The sequence below is a fragment of the Oryctolagus cuniculus genome, chromosome 2 (genome assembly GCF_964237555.1).
Source record: "Oryctolagus cuniculus chromosome 2, mOryCun1.1, whole genome shotgun sequence".
Classification (NCBI taxonomy): Eukaryota; Metazoa; Chordata; class Mammalia; order Lagomorpha; family Leporidae; genus Oryctolagus; species Oryctolagus cuniculus.
Window position 1 is genome coordinate 103,962,851 of NC_091433.1, and position 22,421 is coordinate 103,985,271.

General features: G+C 42.8%; 2 long non-coding RNA genes across 3 annotated transcripts in view; one reads left to right on the forward strand and one right to left on the reverse strand.

Annotated features, from left to right (window-relative positions):
- Positions 1–3,347, reverse strand: part of LOC103346799 (uncharacterized) — a 57,467-nt gene extending 54,120 nt beyond the window's left edge. The window contains exons 1-2 of one of the 2 annotated variants that reach the window (XR_007915181.2): positions 3,023–3,347; positions 1,030–1,128 (exon numbers count right to left, since the gene is read on the reverse strand). This is a non-coding gene — a long non-coding RNA (uncharacterized lncRNA). The remainder of the gene's footprint in view (positions 1–1,029; positions 1,129–3,022) is intronic. The other variant, XR_007915180.2, reaches the window with a different exon arrangement.
- LOC127487911 (uncharacterized) overlaps positions 2,792–22,421 on the forward strand; it is an 84,559-nt gene continuing 64,929 nt past the window's right edge. Inside the window, exon 1 of the long non-coding RNA XR_007915183.2 lies at positions 2,792–3,047. This is a non-coding gene — a long non-coding RNA (uncharacterized lncRNA). The remainder of the gene's footprint in view (positions 3,048–22,421) is intronic.

A 22,421-nucleotide genomic window follows, 5' to 3' on the forward strand; every position in this document is an offset into this window, starting at 1 on the left:
TTAACCCACCAAATGGCCTCTACGGCCGGAGCACTGTGCCGATCCGAAGCCAGGAGCCAGGTGCTTCCTCCTGGTCTCCCATGTGGGTGCAGGGCCCAAGCACTTGGGCCATCCTCCACTGCCCTCCCAAGCCACAGCAGAGAGCTGGACTGGAAGAGGAGCAACCAGGACAGAATCCAGCTCCCCAACCGGGACTAGAACCCGGGATATCGGCCCCAGAGGTGGAGGATTAGCCAAGTGAGCCGCGGTGCTGGCCAAAAAAATTTTTTAATTGCTTAGAGTAATTAAACAGTGTACAAAGGGCTGTCAATTCCAACTTATCCATCAAGTTTGCTTTGGTGCTGCTGTCTCTTTTTTCTTAACCACTCCAGGTAGTAGCAATATTATTAAATTGTTGAAATAACAGGTTATTAGTAGAAAAGGAGTTTTTAGCCTCTAGTAGTCAGAGAATAGAATGGAATTACTCTTTGCAATATTCTCTTGAAGAGTAGACTGGTATTATTTTCAATGGAAGATTTTAGGGGTCATTAGATAATTTTGTATTTGTGACTGTTTCCGACACTCAGTATCATTCTTATAAAAAAAAACTGGCTACATCTTAGAAATTACTATCTTCTACTTTTCCCCTTCCCTTATTTTCACTTAAAGAATTTTGTATCTGTTCTATTTGGGATACTGTTTGTGAATGGTTTCCCCATAGTTTCAAGGCACATTTTCAAATGTACTTTTCTATATAAATTATGAGAAAATGTGATTTTAATAGGGATCTTTGGAAAGAACCTGAAGGACATGACCAAACATGTTGTGCAACTTAATTTAGGAATCTAATTTAGAACATATACCACTTTATTTTGGTCTCTGCATAGTTTTCAGTAACTCTCTGTCCCAAGAAGTTATCAATTATTATCCACCCTCAGGAAGCATGTATTTGAAGGTAATAAGATTAAGAGGGGGAACTTAATCCAACTTACCTTAGAAGTAGGTTTTCTTTTTCAAGCTTTCAGGACTAATACTTACATATGCATTTACCTAATTTGAGGGTTTTGCATGGAGAGCGGCAAGTTGTGCTGCTTCCTGGACATGGCTTACACCCCTACTTTTCTTTCTCCTTATTCTTCACTGCTCCTGCTACATCAGGGAAAAAACAGGAGAGAAGAAGAAAAACTCACCTTCCTAAGCCAACTTTAGGCTTTAGATGTCAGAGAATAATGTAAAAGGAAAAATGGTCAAGCAAGCTGAAGACCCTTCAGTTGGCCCCTAGGTCAAGTGGATCCTATCTTGCTTATGAAGAGTTTATCCTCACCCCTTTTCTCCCTGCCCCCCCCCCTTTTTAACAAGATTTATTTTATGTATTTGAAAGGCAGACTTAGAGAGAGAGGAAAAGATACAGAGAACTTCCATCTGCTGGTTAAGTATCCAAATGGCCTCAAGAGCCAGGGTTGAGCTTCATTTGGGTCTCCCACATGAGTACAGGGGCAAGCATTTGGGCTATTGTTTGCCGCTTTCCCAGGTGCATGAGCAGGGAGCTGGACGGGAAATGGAGAGACCAGGACTCCAACTGGTACCCACATGGGATGCCGGTGTTGCAGGTGGTGGCTTAACCAGTTAAGCCACAATGCCTGTCCCTTGTCCCTGCCTCTCTAGTCAATGCATTGGGCTATTAATAGTCTCCCCTCCATCATCCTCAATGTTTTGTGCCCACACACACAATAAAAGAGGGACCTGAGAAGTGCTGACACCACAAGGCTTGCCTGCCTCATTGTTAGGAGGGAAGAGCATGGAGGTGGGGGCCTGTCTGCTCTCTGCTCCTTTCTTATAGGTGGGGCTGGTGCTGGCAGGTGCGGGAGGGGCAGGAGTTGACCTTCACAATCCCAGAACCTGTGCACCCTGGAACTGGGAGTGGTGGAAAATCCTTTGTTTCAGCAACAGGGAAGACCAGAGAGGTCAATCTTTGCAAAAAGCAGTTGCCGTTCAGCAGCAGAGCTTGGTTCTGGTGCAATTCCTCTTTGCACTTTCTCTTTGAAATTCCAGGTGTGAGGGGACTTCAAGGGCTGGGTACCAGGCTAAGCATGTCTTGCATAAGATCGCAATCAATGACCCCCAGCCTCACCCCCTGTCCTCAACTGATCCTTTGTCGTCCAAATGATCTTACTGCCTTCTCCAGAAGAATGAAGAACCTGTTCCGATCTCAGCAAGAGCAAACCTAATGTCAGAGGTAGTTACCATGTCTAGCAATCAACTCGTTGGGTTCATTTAACTGAAATTTGTAAATTTGGGGAGGACATGATTGGTTGAGGAGTTTGGCAACCCCAAGCCTGCAACAGACTGAAACTCCTGAATCATCCTATTAAAACCAGATATCTGGCGGCATTCATTGATGTGATCTCGGCAAACTTTTCTTCTAAATGCAACTTTTCAACTTTAAAAGCTCACTTAAACCATCTCATAGAGAACTCTCCACCCTGGTCCCCCTCTTGTTCTCTATCTGCTCCTTGGAGAGACCAAAAAACAAAACAAAGCCCACCGATGCTGAATAAAAACCAGAAAGCACAACCTTATGTCCCTTAAGAGAATTTCTCCAAAATAAATAAAAAAAAATAACTATGGCTTCTCTTAGAAAACCATTTCGGTTTAAAATAAAAGCACTTCTAAAAAGTGGTAGGAAAAAAAAAAACACCCACCTCCAGGGATTTTTCTCCACTTGTCCCTGTCTGATAAGATCTGTAACTAAAACATATTTTAAGAAGAAAACAAAAATCAAGAGAGGAAAACAGAAAAAAGAAGGCTCTGCCACTGAACTCTCTCCTGGGCATCTGTGCTCTCTCCCTGGGGCTGGGGCTGGGGCTGGGCCTGGGGCCCGCAGCCGGGGCTTCCTGCCGGCCCGGCGACCCTCTGACACGGGGCCTCTCGGGGCTCCCCGACTCCGGCTCCCATCCCATTCATTCCGCTCGACTTGGGAGCCAGGCTCAGCTTCCCTCCTGGAATTCACCCTTGGACCCTGCTATTGTCCCTGTGGGCTGACCTCTGCTACGCTGAGTTCCAACAAGGTAATGTGGAGGAAAACGCCACTGGCTCCCTGGCGGGTTCCCCGACTCGCCTTTTCGCGCTCTCGGCGGCGGTTCCTTTCTGCAGGGGAGACCACCAAGCGCTCGGCTTTGCACGGCCAATTTATGGCGCTGTCAGGGGCTCGGGCGCCGCGCGCATTGTGCGGGACGCCGCGCTGACCCCGCCGCCAGCTCCGTGTAGCCCGATTGTTCCCTCATTAGGGCGGCCCGGAGCGGCGGAAAGGCTCGCGGCCCTTTCCCACAATCGCTCACAATGTGCGGCCGCAGACGTGTCACAGTCGCCGGCGAGGAGAAATGGAGAGGATGTGCCTCCGAGCGGGCGCCTGGGACTGCGCATTCTTGCGCGAGCTGCGGGGGCGCAGAGCCAGCCGTGCATCCGCACCCCGCTCCCCGCACCCCACCGCCCTGCATGGCCGGGATAACTTTCTGCTTGGCTCTGTCTGGATCCCTGGCCGGGGTGGTGGGAGTGGGGGTGGGAGTGGGGAGGGTCCACAAAGCCTCCCGAAGACGTCGATCAAGAATTGCCAAGACCCAGAGCCAGTGGGCGAACCCGGGCACAGCAGGGTTCATGCGCGCAGGAGCAAGGAATAGCCCAGATGCACACACAGGGGCCGGGGACTCTGCCCGGCCTGGAGCGGGGACTGCGGCCACGCCGTGAGCCGGTGCTAGCGACCAGCGCCTGCAAATACTGGCTATGCAAGGAGGCCCTCCCGGGGGTGGCAGCCTGCCTTCTGTGACCCCGGGAGCCTCTGCTTTTCTCTTAGTTCGCCCCATGTGCGAGTTGTTGCTGTTCTTTCCCAGTGAAAATGCCTCCCCAGGAGATGAGGGAGCCTTAACACCCTGTCTGCGGGGCCCGGGAAAGTGAGGACCCTGGGCCCAGACACCCGCCCTGCCTCTCTCCCCCTCCTCCTCTGGCCTGCCCCATTCAAAGGGCCTTCTCTGAACCGACAAATAAAGAGCAGAGCTTCAGAGAAACCGGGCCAGGGCTCAAGGGGAAGGCACAAAAGAGGACTATCTCTGTCCTTACCTCTCAGATGTATACAAAAGGCTGCGATTTCTTAGGTTTGTGAAACGCTGTTTGAGGGGAGACACAATACCCGTCTACCGGGCCTGCCCAGAAAGCGATTTTAGGCTGCGAAAACTTAGGGTAATTCTCTTTATTTTATAAATGTCATTAGCTCCTCTTAGGGGGCAGATGCAGGCGTATTTGACAGTCCCCTTTTGAAATTTTCAAAAAAGTGCCTTCGGGAGGGAAGGCCTTGTCTTTGCATCAGGAAGCAGCGCGTTTACCAACAGGTGACTCCAAGTTTGCCCAAAGAGAAACTTCCAGAAGTTTAGGGGTCCCAGACACAGACTTTTCACTTTAAAACCCAAGGCAGTGTTTCTGAATTGAAAACGTGTTTATTCTTTTAGTGGGACACACAGTTAGAACTGAAAAGAATGTTTGTATTTGAACATACCGCTTGCATAAAATTTATGTTCAAAGATTTCCATTGTTGATATTTTGACTATAGTATAAAAATTCTAAATACTCCAGAATTTTGGATTATTTTTAAAGCGGAACTAAGGATGTTTCCATGATCACAAAATACTGCAAACTCAGCTTCTGTGAAAGGAGGAAGTGAGATTTTTGTGGGTGTATGTGACCTTAGTGACCACCAGAGCTTTCTGGACTGCTTAAATGGGCTTTAGGTTCTTGGGTTTAATGTTGGAACAAGCACCAGGGGTCACATGATTGAGTAATCGGCATTAGTTTATAAAACCCACTGCAAGGATTCATTTGGTGGTGGAATTTTTTTTTGTTTCCTTTTTTATCAGATGGCTTTTTATTGACAGTCTTAAAAAATCAAATCTGTAAACCTTTTTCTTTGAGTGATTTTCATTTGAGGTCTTTTGTGCATATTCTTGAAGTTTGTGATGACCATATTTTTTAGGCGCGGGGAGGGGGTGGTTTTTAGTTTTCACTGAGTCTGTTAAATCTCCCTGTTCTTGTACATCTGAGCTAGTAAACCTGCACTTGATCTGGGCCCGAACATATTTTGATTGTAAATAAAAAGTCTTCTTTTATGAGGATGTTCACTTCACAGCTTGAGCAGTGTAATTTTTATACAGGTCTCAGCAATCAATAAAAGAGCCACAGGAGGAATGATTTATCTTGTTGGTTACAGAGACTGTCACTGAGAGAAATTGTAAAAGATCAATTTACACAACCTGGTGTGAGAATGTTATTGATATAACACGGTTGATCGGTTTCTGGTTGTCCATGTGCAGGCAATGCGGCAGCACCGGCCATAGACCCACTACCCAAGGTCTTAATAGACTCGGCGCCCCATAAAAATGATACCGAGCCAATGACAGTGGAGATGGCCCACGGGCACAGGCCTGCATTGGCTGCCCCTCCCACCCCATGGCTTCCTTAAGTGGTGTCTGGCTTCCTCCTCCTCTCTCTCTCTCTCTCTCTCTCTCTCTCTCTTTCTCATTTTGTGCCCCCTACTGTGAGAATTGTTCACTTGGAGACTCTCCGTCTTAATTACAAAGAGCCCTTTTAACCATAGGTCACAGAACTTGGCTCTCTTGACAGGAAATAAGGAAACTAGCTACCTTCCTGGAAAAAAAAATTCAAACTTCCACTTCTCAAATTAGTTAAATGAAGCTTATCGACGGTTGGGAATTGAGCTTTTGACAGTTGGCTAATTGCAGTTGGTACATTAACCATGTTTTAACCAGAGCCGTGTGGGATGTAAGTACCTAAATAAATAAATAAATAAATAAAAGCCAGGCATTTCCAATGGAAAACATTTCAAATCCCCTCCCCCCAAACAATTTTCGTCTTAACTTTCTGTAAATGTTACAATGCAAAGCAGGGTCCTAGACCTTTAAAACTATTATTAAATAGATTTACGTGTATTAACATTTTTAAAAAATGTTACTACAACTACTCTTTAAATTCTAGAAAGATCTCTCTCTGTTTGATCCCACCTTTAAAATGTCCTCTCTATATTTCAATATTAAATATACCACGAATAGCTGTTTTTATGTTCGTTCTCAAATACAGAACTTTTTCAAATGAAGATACACTGTTAGTAGAATTGGTTTATTTTCCGATTTGCGATTCTTTAACGCTATTACAGAGAATGGAATGTTATTAATAGTATCATTTTTGAATACCCACTGTGGTGGCTTCCTTATTGTAAGACTATTATACTAAGGCAGGCCGAGAAAAAGCAACCATGATTTAGGAATATTTGTGTTTTTATGTACTTAATTTATTATTCACACTAGCATATCATGTCAGAACAGTAATTACAATGTGGACAGAGTTACAGGAAAATAAAGGAATTAAAGAAGCTGAACTGCCAGCTCAGGCCTTTAGCTGGAATTTTACTAATATTTTTACTAATTTGACTAATATTTTCACTAATTTGACTAATATTCCCTCATGTTGTTTTGCTTTCTAGCAGATCTCATTATTTCCTTATGTGTGTGTGTGTGTCTGTGTGTGTGTGCGACTCTGTGTGTGTGGGTATGTCTCTGTGTGTGTGTGTGTGCCTGTGTGTATCCATGTTATCCATGTGCCAGGTATTTCGTATTTGAAGTCTGTCTTTGCCTTTTTCATTTCTTTGGAACACATACACAAATACATCTTTTCCTTGGAAAGTGTATAAATCCCATGCTTTTTGAACACCTACTTAAAAGGTAAGAACCAACCAGTTCTATGCTCGCTATTAGATCAAATTTTAATTGCGAAATGTCCAATTAGTATTTATTTGCTTTTGTTTATAGAAGAGTGAATAAATGTGATTTTGCTTTCATATTCCTGTATATTACAGTCTCTTAATGGCGCTCATTGTCTTTTCATTAGATAAAATTAGTCCTCAAATCTCATACTACATTCATTATAAACTGAACACAAACAAAAGACTGCTCACAAACTATGCTTTCCCTTCATTTCCCACCCCCCACCCCCAAGCTCTTTCATGGCATGCAGATATTCCTATCTCAATATCAATGATGCCTGTAATCTGGCATCAGACAACTTTGCGGCTTATTTCCTCTTCAGCGCTCTAACTGAATCAGCAGCCCTCCTGTTCTGTGGCTGGGGAGGACGCTCCAGTTCTGCAGCGGGAGCAGTGTTTCCTCCAGATCAGAAAACTCCCTCCTCAATTTCTTCACATCTGGAGAACACTAACGTGCTCACATCTTCAACTCCTGTCTTCTTTTTCAGAAATGCGGTTTCCATCCCTGCCAATCTCCCGATGGCCTCAGGCCCCCTGAGGCTCTGTACTGACTGTTCCCTGCCTCATCCTCCTTCCACCTCCACCCTCCTGACCAGATCAGCGCGGCCCCTCCCCAGCATCCTACAGATCCAAGTTAAAATGCAATTTCCTGCTTTTGATAAGTAGGCGCTATCCAGCCAGAACAAAACAGAACACTCTGATACAATTGTCTCATGGCCAAGGGCGACGGGCAACTCCCACCCTGCAAGTCCCTCCTCATTTAAGCCAAGCAGGAAACGGAATTTCTGGGGTTGATTCCTGTGTTTTTCAGCAGACTCTCCAGAAACATATTGACAGGGTCTGTACATGCAAATCACCCAGTGAGCCGAGGCCAGGAGCCCACTAATGGAAACATTTTCGACAATCCCACTCACTCCACTAACTCAAACGTTTATGGCTACTTCTGATCCCGAGTGGATAAATAATCAGAAACACTCTAGTCCAAAATCTCCAAAAATATATTTTCATAGCAGACATAATTGCCTAGCAGAGTGAGCTGGATCTTGAAAGGGTGTTAATTTACCTGTAAACATGGTAAAACGACTTTTCAACTTTTTGATAGGAGCTATCCAGCAGCATTCGCTCTCCTGAAGATGATCAGTTCTTATTCAAAACTTGTCGTCATGCTTTGTTTGACCTGCTTTCTGTAAAGCAGTTAAAGTAGATATAATTATGGTTAAGCTCTCTAAGTAGTTTTACAGTGCATCCAGTAGGGCAGATGGGACAGAGGTAAGTAATTTATCAACCAACTTCTTTCTTTTGGGAACCGTCATTCTGATCACTTGCAAAGGAGTTTCAGAAGAATATAGGGGCCGGCGCCGCGGCTCACTAGGCTAATCCTCTGCCTTGCGGCGCTGGCACACCGGGTTCCAGTCCCGGTCAGGGCACCGGATTCTGTCCCGGTTGCTCCTCATCCAGGCCAGCTCTCTGCTGTGGCCAGGGAGTGCAGTGGAGGATGGCCCAAGTCCTTGGGCCCTGCACCCCATGGGAGACCAGGAGAAGTACCTGGCTCCTGCCTTCGGATCAGCACGGTGCGCTGGCCGCGGTGGCCATTGGAGGGTGAACCAATGGCAAAGGAAGACCTTTCTCTCTGTCTCTCTCTCTCCCTGTCCACTCTGCCTGTTAAAAAAAAAAAAAGAATATAGGATAAGACGCTTTCACTTGAAAAAAGCTTGTAAGTTGGCTGGTGAGAAATTGTGTTTAATAGTAAAGGGTTAGTGAGAGGCTGGATTGAATGAGTAGGTATTTTTCAGGGGAGTGTGATTATCAGTAGATTTTGGAGTTATAAGGGAAGTTTTCAGAGCTGGAATTAACTAGGTCTGCAGGAAAGGAGAATGGAGAGGATTAGAGATGAATAGCACAGGAGTGGTCTGGAGGCAGGAAGGAGCCCAGATTATGAAGTAGGGAGTGATGGGAAGCAGGTTGGAGGGCAGGCTGTGGAGAGGCTTGATACCAGATGTTTAACAAATATCTAATGAGCTTAGGTTTGAGACAGTAGAACAAAAGACTTAATGACAAGACATCTCTTAGAGACTCTGGGCTTGGTGTCTGCTGAGCTGTGTGGTGGGGAACTGCGGGATGGGGGCAGTGGTACAGAAAAGGCACTGGTTGAAGTTATCCAGCTGACAGATGATGGTGACCTGTAGATGGTGACTACGTAGAACGATAGTAGAAATGAGAAAGGGAAAGGTTTTAGAAGCTGTAGAGACAAAAAGAGCCAGGTACTTATTTATTATGCAGCCAATACAGTGTTGATGGTACACTTCTGTGAGTACTGGAAATGAGGAATCAAAGATGGCTCCAGATTTGGAGACCAGGGTCAGGGTTGTCCTACTCGTAGGGATGAACTTCCTGATTTGGTGGGGGAAAGAAGTATACAGCTTGGTGCATGTATGAGGAAGAAATTGTAATCATTTCAACTAAACTATTTAGTGGGGAGTTAGACATCAACCAGATCTTGGATGATAAAGTAGAACTGTAGATGCCATATTGTCATAAATATGTTGTATTACTTAATAAACCCAACTAGCCATGCAAGTATGCTATTTCTTCATGCATTAAACCTGGGTTTGAGAAAGAACTGGATCCATTTAGTCACAGAACTTTTTGCTTTTCATTACAAAAGTAGTCTACACAGATCACAGTGACCTAGAAATAGCATACAAATACAATGTATGTAATTTGAAATAAGTAAAATGAAATCTTTTTATGAGTCAAACAGGCTCTCTCATATTTTTGAGATTAAAGGGTAAAAAACCAAAAGTTTTTGCTAAACCATAAAGATACATGGATAAAGAAATGTGGAAAATGTATCATCCCTTCCTCGTAAAGTGCCATGTAATGAAAGCCCCTCAGACTCGTGTTTCACAACCAGGAGTTTGTGAATACAGATAAACACCTTCTGAAGAAAGAGTTGTGGAGTGAGCGAGTGATGTACTAAAAGCAAGACTCAGGGTCAAATGACCAACCAACACAGTTGAGGTAACCAGGCACCGTGGGCTAGGAATGGCTTGTTTAGGAGAGCTAGGGAGGTTTTCACAGCTTGTACCCTTCATTTGATTTTTGCCAGAATTAATGGCAGAAAACAAAGAAAATGTGGAAATTATTTATATGACTGACATCCTTAATTGAAGCTGATTTAATTATTTTAAAGAAGATTTATTTTATTTAGTTGAAAGACAAAGAGAGAGGGAATCAGGGAGGAAGAAAGAGAGAGAGAGAGAGAAGAGAGAAAGAGAGCACGTGCACAATATCTTCCATCAGATGGTTTACTTCCCAAATGGCCACAATTGCCAGGGCTGAGCCGCTTGGATCTCACAAGTGGGTGACAAGGGTCCAAGTACTTGGACCATCTTCTGCTTTCCCAGGCACATTGACAGGGAGTTGGATTGGAAGCAGAGCAGTCAGGTTCCAAATCAACACTCTGATACAGGACGCCAGTGTGGCAAGAAGTAGCTGAACCTGCTACACCACAACGCTGGTCCTGTAATTTAATTATTAATAGCATCGCCAGTTAAATTATGAAAAGTATGCATCATGTAAAGAATATTTAAATTTCAATTCAAATTGATGCTGCTTAAGACATAATTGATATTGGTGGAGTAAAACTAAGAAATAATAATAAATGAGTTGTAAAGCTATTACTTAGAACACTTTAAAAAGTAAATAAATATATAAAGACATAAGTGCAAGTTTACTTCTTCCCTGGGGTTTTGATCTCATCTTGGGTGACCAAACTCCAAATTATTGGGTGGCAGAATTCCAACTTATTTGTGAATTAATGTTAAGCAAACTAAGATTTTAATAGATGTGCCCTATTAGACATAGGTACAAGAATAGGAAAAAAAGGCCGCGCCGCGGCTCACTAGGCTAATCCTCCGCCTAGCGGCGCCGGCACACCGGGTTCTAGTCCCGGTCGGGACGCCGGATTCTGTCCCGGTTGCCCCTCTTCCAGGCCAGCCCTCTGCTGTGGCCAGGGAGTGCAGTGGAGGATGGCCCAGGTGCTTGGGCCCTGCACCCCATGGGAGACCAGGAAAAGCACCTGGCTCCTGGCTCCTGCCATCGGATCAGCGCGGTGCGCCAGCCGCAGCGCGCTGGCCGCGGCGGCCATTGGAGGGTGAACCAACGGCAAAGGAAGACCTTTCTCTCTGTCTCTCTCTCACTGTCCACTCTGCCTGTCAAAAAAAAAATAGGAAAAAAAAAGGATAGAAACATCTATTTGTGACAAAATGCTAAGGGCTCAATTGAAATTTGATGACACAGTAGGTGAGGAGATTCAACCTGCTGAGATTAATTGAAAGCACTTTCATATTATTAAATCTACAGTTTATTTTGAGTGTGAGAAATCTAGGTCACACAAATATACTGAAAATCTTTGTAATTCAAAAACAAAATTATGAAAATTAAATACCAATGTCTTCCAAGAGAAACAAAGGAATTTGATTGATGAATTTAATGAACTATTTATGCTTAATAGGAATTCTTACTAAATTGGTAATTTTAAAAAAGATCCCAAGTATATGGAGGATTTACTAGAAACCAAGCCCTATGAACTTCTGGATACTTTCTTACTTAAGAATCAAAACCAGAGGCTGGCACTGCTACATTGTGGGTGCATGACTCCCATATGGGCACCGGTTCGTGTCCTGGCTGCTCCTCTTCCAATCCAGCTCTCTGCTATGGCCTGGGAAAGCAGTGGAAGATGGTCCAAGCGCTTGCACCCCTTTGGGAGACCTGGAAGAAACTCCTGGCTCCTGGCTATGGATGGGCCCAGCTCTGACCATTGATGCCATTTGGGGAGTGAACCAGCAGATGGAAGACTTTTCTCTCTGTCTCTTCCTTTCTCTGTCTGTAACTCTACCTCTCAGGTAAATGAGTAATGATAAAAAAGGATCAAAACCAAAATTATTAATGCTCTCACATTGCTAGGTCCAGATAAAGCAGGACAGACACAACAGGAAAGAGATTATAAAATTGAAAGAAAATCAGAAAAAATGTTAAATAAGCTTAATTTTCAGTGTTCTTTTTATTAGCTTGGACAAAACAATCTGTTCATACTTGATTTATTGCTTTTTATCATGAGGTTCCAGAGAATAGTGGTATGTCTTTATTTTAAAAATTGAAGCAAAAATACTCACAGAACTTGCATTTTAAGCATTTTAAGTGGACAGTTCAGTAGTATTCATATTGTACTTTCATTGTTGTGTGACTATTAGAACCATCTCTCTCCAGAACTGTTTCAATGTCCCAGACTGAACTCAGTCCCCATTAAACACTCACTGTCCTTTCCCTCTTCTTACGGCCCCTGGCAGCCACCATTCCACTTCCTGTTTCTGGTGACTAAACCCTAGGTATCAGGTCAGTGAATTCACATAGCACTTTTCCTTTTGTGTGTGGCTTAGTCCATTTAGCATAGGGTCTTAAAGATTCATCCATGTCAGCATTTCCTTCTTTTTCTGAATGAGTAATATTTCACTGTGTGTATAAACACATATTTGTATATATAATAATATGTATTATATATTTATATACATACACTGCACTCTGTCTATTCATTCATCCATTGATAGACACCTGGGTTGCCTCCACCTTTTGGATATTGTGAATAAAATTACTATGAATCAGAATGTACAAATATCTCTTTGAGATTCTGCTTTCGATTTTTTTAGATGCATATCTAGAAGCAAGACTGTTGGATCATATGGAAACTCTGTTTAATTTTTTGAAGAACTGCCATTCAAAATGGTCCAGGGCCTGGACCACTCTACACTTACACCAACAACACTCAAGGGTTCTCAGTTTTCCACAGACTTCACAACATTTATTTCCCTTCTTTGTTTTTATAGCAGCCATCCTAAATGGAGTGGGTCCTGGCCCTTTAGAATTCTCTTTTCCATCCGATTGGGGTGTGCATCATTTAGTTTCAGTTGGTTCCTAAAGATGAAAATCCAAGTGTATGTTAAGGAAGCACAGATGGTGAAGACTACCGTGAAACTTTTGTGAGATGTGATTGTACAATTGTGGTGTCGCAATGTACTTGTATGTAGAGAGAAGAGTCTATGGACAGAACAATTAATTCACTTCTAGTGCATGAGAATCTCATTTTTATTGAATTTCAAAGCTTCTTTGAACAGATTTAAAAAATTTTTTTTTGAAAGTCAGAGTTATGGAGATAGACACACACACACAGAGAGAGAGAGAGAGAGAGAGAGAGAGAGATCTTCCATTCACTGGTTCACTCCCCAAATGGCTGCAATAGCCAGGGTTGGGTGAGTCTGAAGCCAGGAGCCAGAAGCTTCCTCCAGGTCTCCCACATGGGTGCAGGGGCCCATGGACTTGGGTCATCCTCCACTGAGAGCTGGATCAGAAGTGGAGCAGCCGGGACTCAAACCAGTGCCCATATAGGATGCCGGCCCTGCAGATGGCAGCTCAACATGCTGTACCCCAGTGCCGGCTGCTGCAGAAATGAGCATCTTTATCTTGGAGGATTGTCGTATTACCTGGTACTTGGTGAACTCTCCTGACATTGGGATGTGTGTATCCCGTAGTTTCTACATCTGTTTATATTATCTCCTGTCAAATCTTCTACCTCCTTCATGCTCAGCTGTAATACAAATGAGTGACTTCTCTTCATGCTGGTGATGCGCCTTTTACATCATTTCATACTCACTCCTGGTACAAGGTCCATCAGGTGCCTTCAGAATCAAGCTGAAAAACTAAGGCAACTGCCACTTTCCCCATATCAAGATAAGAGATTTCCCCATCTTTTGGGGTCTTCATACCTGTATCTGGATCCAGATGCCCTGAAAATCTGGCCACCTTGATTGGCACACAGTGAGAGAAGTGTACTTGACAGAGGGCATAGAGTCACCCTGTAATGTGACTGAGAGGAGGCAGAGGAAGAGGGTGGGGTCTCCTGAGGATGGAACTTGTGGTGATAAAGGAATCTGTAGTGTGGGATCCCAATTAGGAGAGCTTTGAGCCAAGGGAATCCAGAATTCTTGGCAAATTTGATTTTCTCCAGTAGCCAATGGGTTCTTGGGGAGGGACTTCTATAAGCAGCACTGCTTGCTTCTGATGTTTGAGTTAGGCTCAGATTTCCCAACAATGAATCATTTTCGTCTTTTGGGCACAAAGGGAGAAGGGGGTTCCTAAGGAAAGCCATAGCCATCAAGACCAGACATACCCCTGTGCCTTCACAAGCTCACAGTGCAGTCAGGCAATGTGCAGAGACACTGCCTGAGCAACACGCAGGCGCGTCCACATTTTGGTGGGAAAAATGGAAATGAAAGTCTATTTTGGTGCAAAAATAAATTTGAAACCCAGGCCTATAAGAGATCTTCAAACAGTTCATGGAGATGCACATTATGGAAAAATTACCACAGATTTCAAAAAATGTTTTCAGCCTAAAGAAACCTCTCTTTTAATTCCGTTTTTCCACAAACATTTTGAAGTACCCTCATATGTGAATAGCACAATGCACTCATGGAAAATCCTCTTAGTTAAGTTATGTAATTTGAGTGCATATCACAGCTAAATATAATAGAGATGACTTTTTTCCTTTGATTTTCATCACAAAAATGTTTTAGGTGTTTGTGTCTTTAAACATGTTTTAATGATTTCAATAATAATGTGATAAAATATAAATCCTTTGTATTGCTTTTACATTTGTGTTCAGCATGGAAGGCTATGCTGGGTAGCACTCACTAAGCTATGGTTTTATTGTAAAAGAGAAGTAGCCAATAAAATTATTTAATAAGTATATCTGAAAAATGTTTAAGAAAGAAAACATTTTAAATAGTATCCTGCCTTTTTCTCCATGAAACTTCAGAAGAATTGTGCTAAATACAGCAGATAAGAGCCAGAGCTCTTATCTAAAAAGAAATGTCTTACATTAATAGGATATGCTGATTCTCTGTTCCTTTATTTTAACAGCATGAACATTTAAACCTTCTTTCAAAAGAAAGTGGTGGGAGGTAGAGAGAGAGAGGGTGAGAGAGAGAGAGAGAGAGAGAGAGAGAGACTGACCTAAGGGGGGAAGGGAAGTAGGCAGGAGAAGGGGCACTTTTTTTTTGCTTCCAATAGGTCTTGGTGTTTAAAATTTTGAAAGTTTCCTTGTGGGTTATGAAAAGCTACAAATTTATCTTTTGCCATTTTCCTGAAGGAGGTTGATCCAAATCCTACAGTAGCAGTTGAAAAATTTCTCTAAGCTTTATCAAATGGCCCCTACAGAGTCCAGTTTAAAATTAAACACTCCCCCTACCAGAGGGAATATATGTGGCTTTAATAACTGAAATGTGTTTTTACTTTCTATTACAAAGGTCAAAAGGTTTCTAAACAAACCACATTTATCAATTATTTAGAGCTGATTTCTTCTGAAGTGGTATTTCTGAGATATTATTTGGTGGACAAATTCAATGTTCTAAGGCCAACAGCAGCATTTTATTCATAACAAATTTCCACTAAACTGAATTTGCTGGGACAACTTAATTTCCACTATCGTGTTTGCACTGTAGAAATATCAGCCAAACGGTTATAGTGCCTAACTAGTGGGCTTTGCAGAGGAAAAAAAAAACCTGTGTATAAGCACCCTCCCTCTGTTTTCTGTTTATTGCTTAAGACATGAACTGGCTTCTGTATCTATTGGGATTCGATTACTTATTTATTTATTCATTTTCGCTCCTGCATCTTTCTTCAAAACCACAGAGACACCTTTAAAGTTTAAAACAATCTCCTAAACTACATTGTCATCCTAGTGGCTGAAGAAAATGAGATTGTTGTCGCGATTCTGATGAAAGAGATTTGTTTTAAATGAAGGAGACGTGGGTTTTGCAAGCCCCCATGTGTGTGCCAACAAACACGCAGGCGCAGACTGGGAGGACGCGCTCAGGGTCTCACGAATTCTTCAGCAATCTTCTGGAATGTTGATGGACCCCTTGGTGCAGGGCTCTATGTTCGAGAATTCAATAACAGTTTATAGAGCAACTGTTCTTGATTCTTAACGCAGTACATAGCCCATGTAAATATTATGTTTATTATATACTAACTAAACATATATTGGGTTTCTGCCTAAAGCCTGCCATTTGGTGTATGCAGAAAACATTATAGAACAGTTCATAAATTCATTTGAAGCTGTGTTAAATGAAAGCAGCCATCCAGAAGCTGAAATTTTTTCATCTTGCAAATAGCAGCCTTCCCGGCTCTCAAGCGGTGGGTTTATTTACTCTGGTGAATGCGCCACACCAAGGCAATCAAGGAGCTGTGCTGAATATCCTGTAAGGTGAGCACATTTCGGGAAGGCAAAAGACAGGTATATTTCCCTTATCCATATAGCCTTTGAGCTGATTATCGTTATTATTAATTATTGTAAATTCAAAAAGGAAAAATGCTTTTCCTTCTCCAGGATGTACTAGCCAGTTCAGCGTGGAAATAACAGCAATTAGCGATTCCAGACGTCTGCTGATAAAGACAAACGAGAAATGAAGGGCTCAGAGAGGTCCGTGCTGGGCACAGGCAGGCCATTTTACCTCCGGAGGAGGCGGACGGCTGCAGAGTTGCTCCCTCTGAATGGCTGGCGGACGTCCAACCAGAACCAGCCAAACCCCAAAGGCCACTTTCCACCCTGGCAGTGAGTGGGTGGTCTCTGGTCCGACTCTTGGGGCACAGGCTTCTCTACCAGGACTGGTACCTGAGTGTGGGCTGAGTGATGGGTTTTGAGCTGTCACCTGTCCACTTCATTCCTGGAACTGATCCCTGGTGGGTGGGCGTGGCCAAGTCTGACACTGGGCTTTTCACCGGTTCAATGACAATTTCAGGCTTCCAGAAACAGGAGGCTTTAGTGCCCTCTATTGCTGCTGCCATTTTCATCACTATATCCAGGTGGCTTTTGCTTGTAAGCAAAGCAGGCAAGCTAACACTACATGAAAAAGAAATTGAGGTATCTTGATAAAAATGTTTGTGGGCATAGCAGGGGTGGGGATGTTTTGCTTTTATCAAATCAATTAACCAATATGTTTTGCTCTGAGAAGAAAGGTACTTGCGACTGTTTTGTTAACGAGTGTAACTTGGCTGGTACATAGTACATGCTCACTGAAGATGTGTGGACAGAAAAGGACCGGTCGCTTGCTTGAATAATGATTTTAATAATAATAATTTTAATAATAATAATAATTTAATAATAATAATGATAATTTTAATCCCAAAGTGAACAATGCTCTTCCCAGGTGTTCACCAGTGCTACTGGTTTAGTCCCTGTAACTAGGTGAGCCATTACACTTGCCCAGGAAAACAACCTTGATTCTATGCAGACAGATTCTCTTTTGACCCTATGACCCTTCTGGAAACAGGAGCAGGCTCCAACAGTTGCTCAGGCATCAGGTCAATGTTTGATGGATTCCTCCTTGTTGGAAATCAAATCATAGAGAGAACATGTCTTTCCTTTCTGGTTGCTAACTTTGAGCGAATTGGTATTTGTAGCTACTCAGGCAACTTGGAGTTCCAAGGGGGAGCTCCCTTGTAACTTTGTAGCAACGAAGTTCGCCAAAATTTTGACTTCCACTCAGAGGTGCCAGCACTTTTTACTTCTCTCACTGATGTCCTTCTTACACATCTCTTGAATGGTTCAGCTATCGCATTCTTCCTGAGGGCAGCTCTTCAGGTGCCCAGGTGGAAAATTAGTGAGTAAAGAATGCACCTGCTTAAATTCAGAAAAAGTCTAGGGCCTGGATCTTTATGGTCATAAACTGTAACATGATCCTGCATCCCCTTCTTTCTCATGTCTGCGGGGTTCAGTGCCTAAAGTGTCCAGGTGTTTGATTTTGAAAATATGAATACACATCATGAATATAATGTTGTTGTTTTTTGCATCCTAAATTGCTCTTGTATCCATGGTTGATGATCACATGCAAGGTGTGTGTCATACCAGTGTTTTGGAAACTGTGGAAGTTGAGTAACATTTTTATACTCTGATCGTTTTATACTCTGCCCATCTTCTTTGCTGCTTAACCATTTTAAGCATGGTCAAGTGGGGACCGAGGACTCACTTTGGTTCCTGAAGCTCTCCTGCTGGGAGTGTGATTTCAAGAGAGAGCAGAAGGGGAAAGCATGACTGCTAGGCTGTCCTTGCCCACCGAGTCTGTTCTGCAGGAAAGGTGGAACATGATAAGTAGTTTTGTGGGACCGATGCTGTGGCATAGCGGGATAAGCCTCGGCCTGTAGCACCAGCATCCCATATGAGCACTGATTCCAGTCCCAGGTGCTCCACTTCTGATCCAGCTCCTGGCTAATGGCCCAAGTGCTTGGACCCCTGCACCCATGTGGGAGACCCAGAGGAAGCTCCTGGCTTCTAGTTTTGAATCAGCCCAGCTCTGGCCATTTAAGGAGTGAACTGGCAGTTGGAATATTTCTCTCTCTCCCTCTCCCTCATTCTGTAACTCTGCCTCTTAGTAAATAAATAAATTTTTTTAAAGAAGTAGTTTTGGATGATGTAACTTACTCAGGCAGTAGCAGCTCTAGTTGCTTCTTGTGAATGCTGCCACCTCTGATTCTAATCTCCTGGTCTTTCACATCTGTGCTGTTTTTTAGGATTATCTGCCAGCCAGCCTCTGGTAGAAAGTACACACAAACATAAAACTTGAAAAGTGGAGGCTTTCCTTATTTTTGGCTTCGTTCAATTAGTGCTGGTTTTCCATGTTGAATCTAGGTAAAGAGGAAGTGGAGCCCATAAGAATTTGGCTACACTGTGATGTGCAGAGCTGGAAAAAAGAAAAGCTATGGACAAATCCATTTTCCAGATATTTGACTACAATGGGACATGGCACTATGTGGAGACAAAATTGAGATGTCAGCTTTTGGAATGATGCTAATTATTTTTATTATTACTGTTAATATAATTTTTCACTTAGAGAACAGTTTTCCTAAGTACAGGAAAAAAAGTCAATAATTTGTGGCCAATTGGGCTTTAAAAATCATCTTTAGTTGTTTAATCAATAAATAATTAGCCAATTAGCATACTTGTATTCTAGCATAAATAACACAAACACCCCCTTCTCTTCTCTCTCTCTCTCTTCTCCTCTCTCTTTCTCTCTCTCACACACACATGCACACACAAACGTGCCTACTGACAGAGCGAATATATTGTCACACCAGCATATATAAAGAGATTCACAGAAACATACAGCACATTTGAATGTGCCAGGCACTGACAAGGCTGCCTCTGTCAATATGAATTCTTACTTTCTATCTTTGTCTTCATATCCACTTGACCAGTCTGCTCTCCAACATTTATAAAGTAGGTCGATACTACCTTTAGTGTAGGTCTTATGCCTAATTCTGACTGGCAGCTAAAATTTGCTCTGTGAATGTTTCAGTATATTTGGATTCAAGTTTCTATTGATAAATATTTTACCCAGTTGTCATGATTATCTTAACGTGGAGACAAGTAGATACTAGATTAATCCAAGTGTTTGTAGAGACAAGCTGATAACTTCTAGAGAGAAGTGTTGATTTTATTTGCAACACAGAACTAGGAAGCCATGCAGTATTCTAAGATTTAGAAGAGAAACAAAGTACAGTCTTTCGATACAAATGCTATCCAAGTGCTCTGGGGCCATTTTGTGTTTTGCACATCCTTTAAAAAGTGGTAGATGTTCTCAGATAATGCAACTCTATCTTTCATTACTGGCAATCTTTACAGGTCACACAAGATATATTAAAAAAATGAAAGACAAAACAACAACAACAAAAAACCCTAATACACTTCATTTTGGATAACCCTGGAGGGGGGTCACATTCACTGAGAAACACAACCTACACAGGTATGTTTTGCAGTCTTGAAGATAACTCAAATGAAATGGCTTCTTTTTAATCCTTTTTATTTGGAAAATATTCTATTAACTGCTGAAGATCCACTTTACTTGCCAGTCTCCCAGCCATTACCTCATCACCTCCAAGAAGGAGTTGTTAGTTGTTGTTGGTCTTATTGCAGAATGCTGTTATTACAGTGGGTGAGGGCACTGAAAGTTTAAATATAAAGACCCATGCATTTGCTTCTGTCTGGTGCTCTGATCTTTCTACCTGGCTACACAAGATGAAATCAGACAACTAGTCAACCTCCATTTCTCAGCATCTCCACCTTCCCTGTGTTACCCACATACACACTCATACACACACACACACACACACACACACACGTGCAAACCTGGTTCAGCCTCCATCTCCAGGTGGCTGGTGTAAGGCCAGGCGAGGAAGCTCTGATTTTTTTCCCCTCTCAATTCTTGAATCTCATCTGTTTTATTTACTATTCAACTTGGAGGTGAGGTTGGGTTCTTACCACTGTTCCAGCCTTGTGGGGATTTGTGTGTATGAGACAGGGAGGGTTACTTTCATATTATTTTCCACTACCACTTGAGTATGTCTGCCCCATATGCACTATATGTGGAAGAGTTGCTGTGTTTTGGGCAGGATTCAGGTACCCTTGGGGGACTTTGGCCTGGTTCTATCAAAGGCTCAGCACTACTTTTATCAAATTTTCTACCTACTCTGTGTCCTGATGGTTCTGAAGGATGATAGTAGATGAAGAAACTGTGGTTCGAGACTTTCCAGAGTTCCCCCTAAGTTGGGAAATAGAAAATACAAAGTAAACAAAACCAAAAATCTAATTTTAGTGTTTATCAGTGCTCCAAAGATAACAAGGCAAGCCAGGGCAGACTTAGTGACAGGGAGGGAGCCTTTTAGGTTGCGTTGCTGGGGGAGACTTGGAGCACATTAATGATCATCTGGCATCAGGTTGATCGGATCCATGTTGAGGTCACCCTGGACCAGTTTAACTCTCAGCAAGGTGATCCAATCAAGGCATTTGATCCAGCCCCTGTGTGAGCTACACTTGCGTTTATGAAAACTTTCTCACCTCATGTACATTTATATTCTGGTGAATTAAAAATTGAAAACTGTGTTTACATGGGCTAAATAAAAAGAATCCTGTCATTTAACCAACACATAATTTTTCAAGTTATTTTAGCTTGGTGTCAAAGGCCAATGTGGAAGGTAATAGAAGCAAGTGAAGGCTCAGGCACTTACAGAATATGGAAATGCTCAGTGATGGAACGGTTCCAAGAACTGTTTTGACACACTTTGCACATTTGCACACAGGATTGCTAGCTCATTTGGTGCCTTCGTGCAAATTAAGAAAACATGCTCCTTTTTCTAGAGATGACCCAGGACAATACTTGATCACAGGGCTTGGTGAACCACAATTCTATGACAGTCCCCGACCTTTCAGGCAATAGTAATAATAAAATTATCCCACATTCCTATGGTGCATCAAAGTAATTGCACAAATGCCACTTCATTAATGTCCCAAAAAATCTTGAATGATGAATGGAGCAAAGATCTTTATCCTCATTCTATAGGTATAGTCTCAAAGCACAGAGAAATTGGGTGGCATCTTGAAAACCACCCCAGTCCTTGGTGGCTCAGACAAGAACTAGAAGCTTTCTAACCCTTGGTCAAATGGTTTCTAATTCATTGGGTATCATCCAGGCCAGAGACATCCATCCTTCATTCATTTAGTCATTAGTCATTTCAAGATTGCAAGTTCTTGAGGGAAGGGGATCTGACTCATTCATCTGTGTGTTCGGCAAACCTATCATAGCATTTGACATATACTAAGTATGCAGTGACTGTTTGTTGCATGAGTGGCAGAAAGCATTGGCTGTTCTGCTTGCATCATTACAGATGCACTCTGCTAATATATTTGGCTGCAAATGATGACTGCGACGCATCTCTCCTTTTTTTTTGCTGCCAAACTGTAGGCGTGGTCAGCCTCCTCCTGTCCCATTTGTTATGTTGCAAAAGCCCATTCACAGTAACATTGGTCAAACCTCTGTAGAAATGGGAAGGAAGGAGGCAGGTGAAAATGCACCCTGCTAAATAGACAGATGCAGGTCTGAGAGGCTGCTTGGAAAGTGATGAATCTACACTTGTGGCTGCCTTCAGAAAACTGATGTTATTGAAAGCATGGAACTCCAGAGGCAGGTGTCTGAGGACTTGGGCTCCTTTTATGGAAGATGGATGACCACTGAGGTTTTCAGCAGCGTCTCCCCTGCTTAGGGCTTGATGGCTTGCCTATCAGATCTCTCAGGTCCTTTGGCAAACAGGAAAATAACCTGGAAAGGCTCAGAGTAAACCAGCCCAATTCCCATCCCCCTGCCATTGGTTGAGTTATTAATAATGTCCAGTGAATCTTTGGAATTTCAAAGAGGAGGAGACATGGCTTCCCCCAGTGGCCTCAGTAATGTGACTTCTCCTTTGGAAGATGCTTGCAGGATTCTGGGTGAAGCACCAGAATTCATTAGGCAAATGGGTGCAGTCAGTCTTCCTAAAAATGAAGGGCCTTTTGTGAATGACTCACAGTCAAAATAATGAAAATCACACCCAAGTTTATTTTCTATAGGTCTAAAAATATGGAGAACCAGTGAGTTACTCTTATGCGGCTCATAATAATGTCATAATTGAACGATCTATAAACGGCATTATGCAAAGGAACGTGGAACAAATGCAGCTGAATGCTCTTCTATTGGAA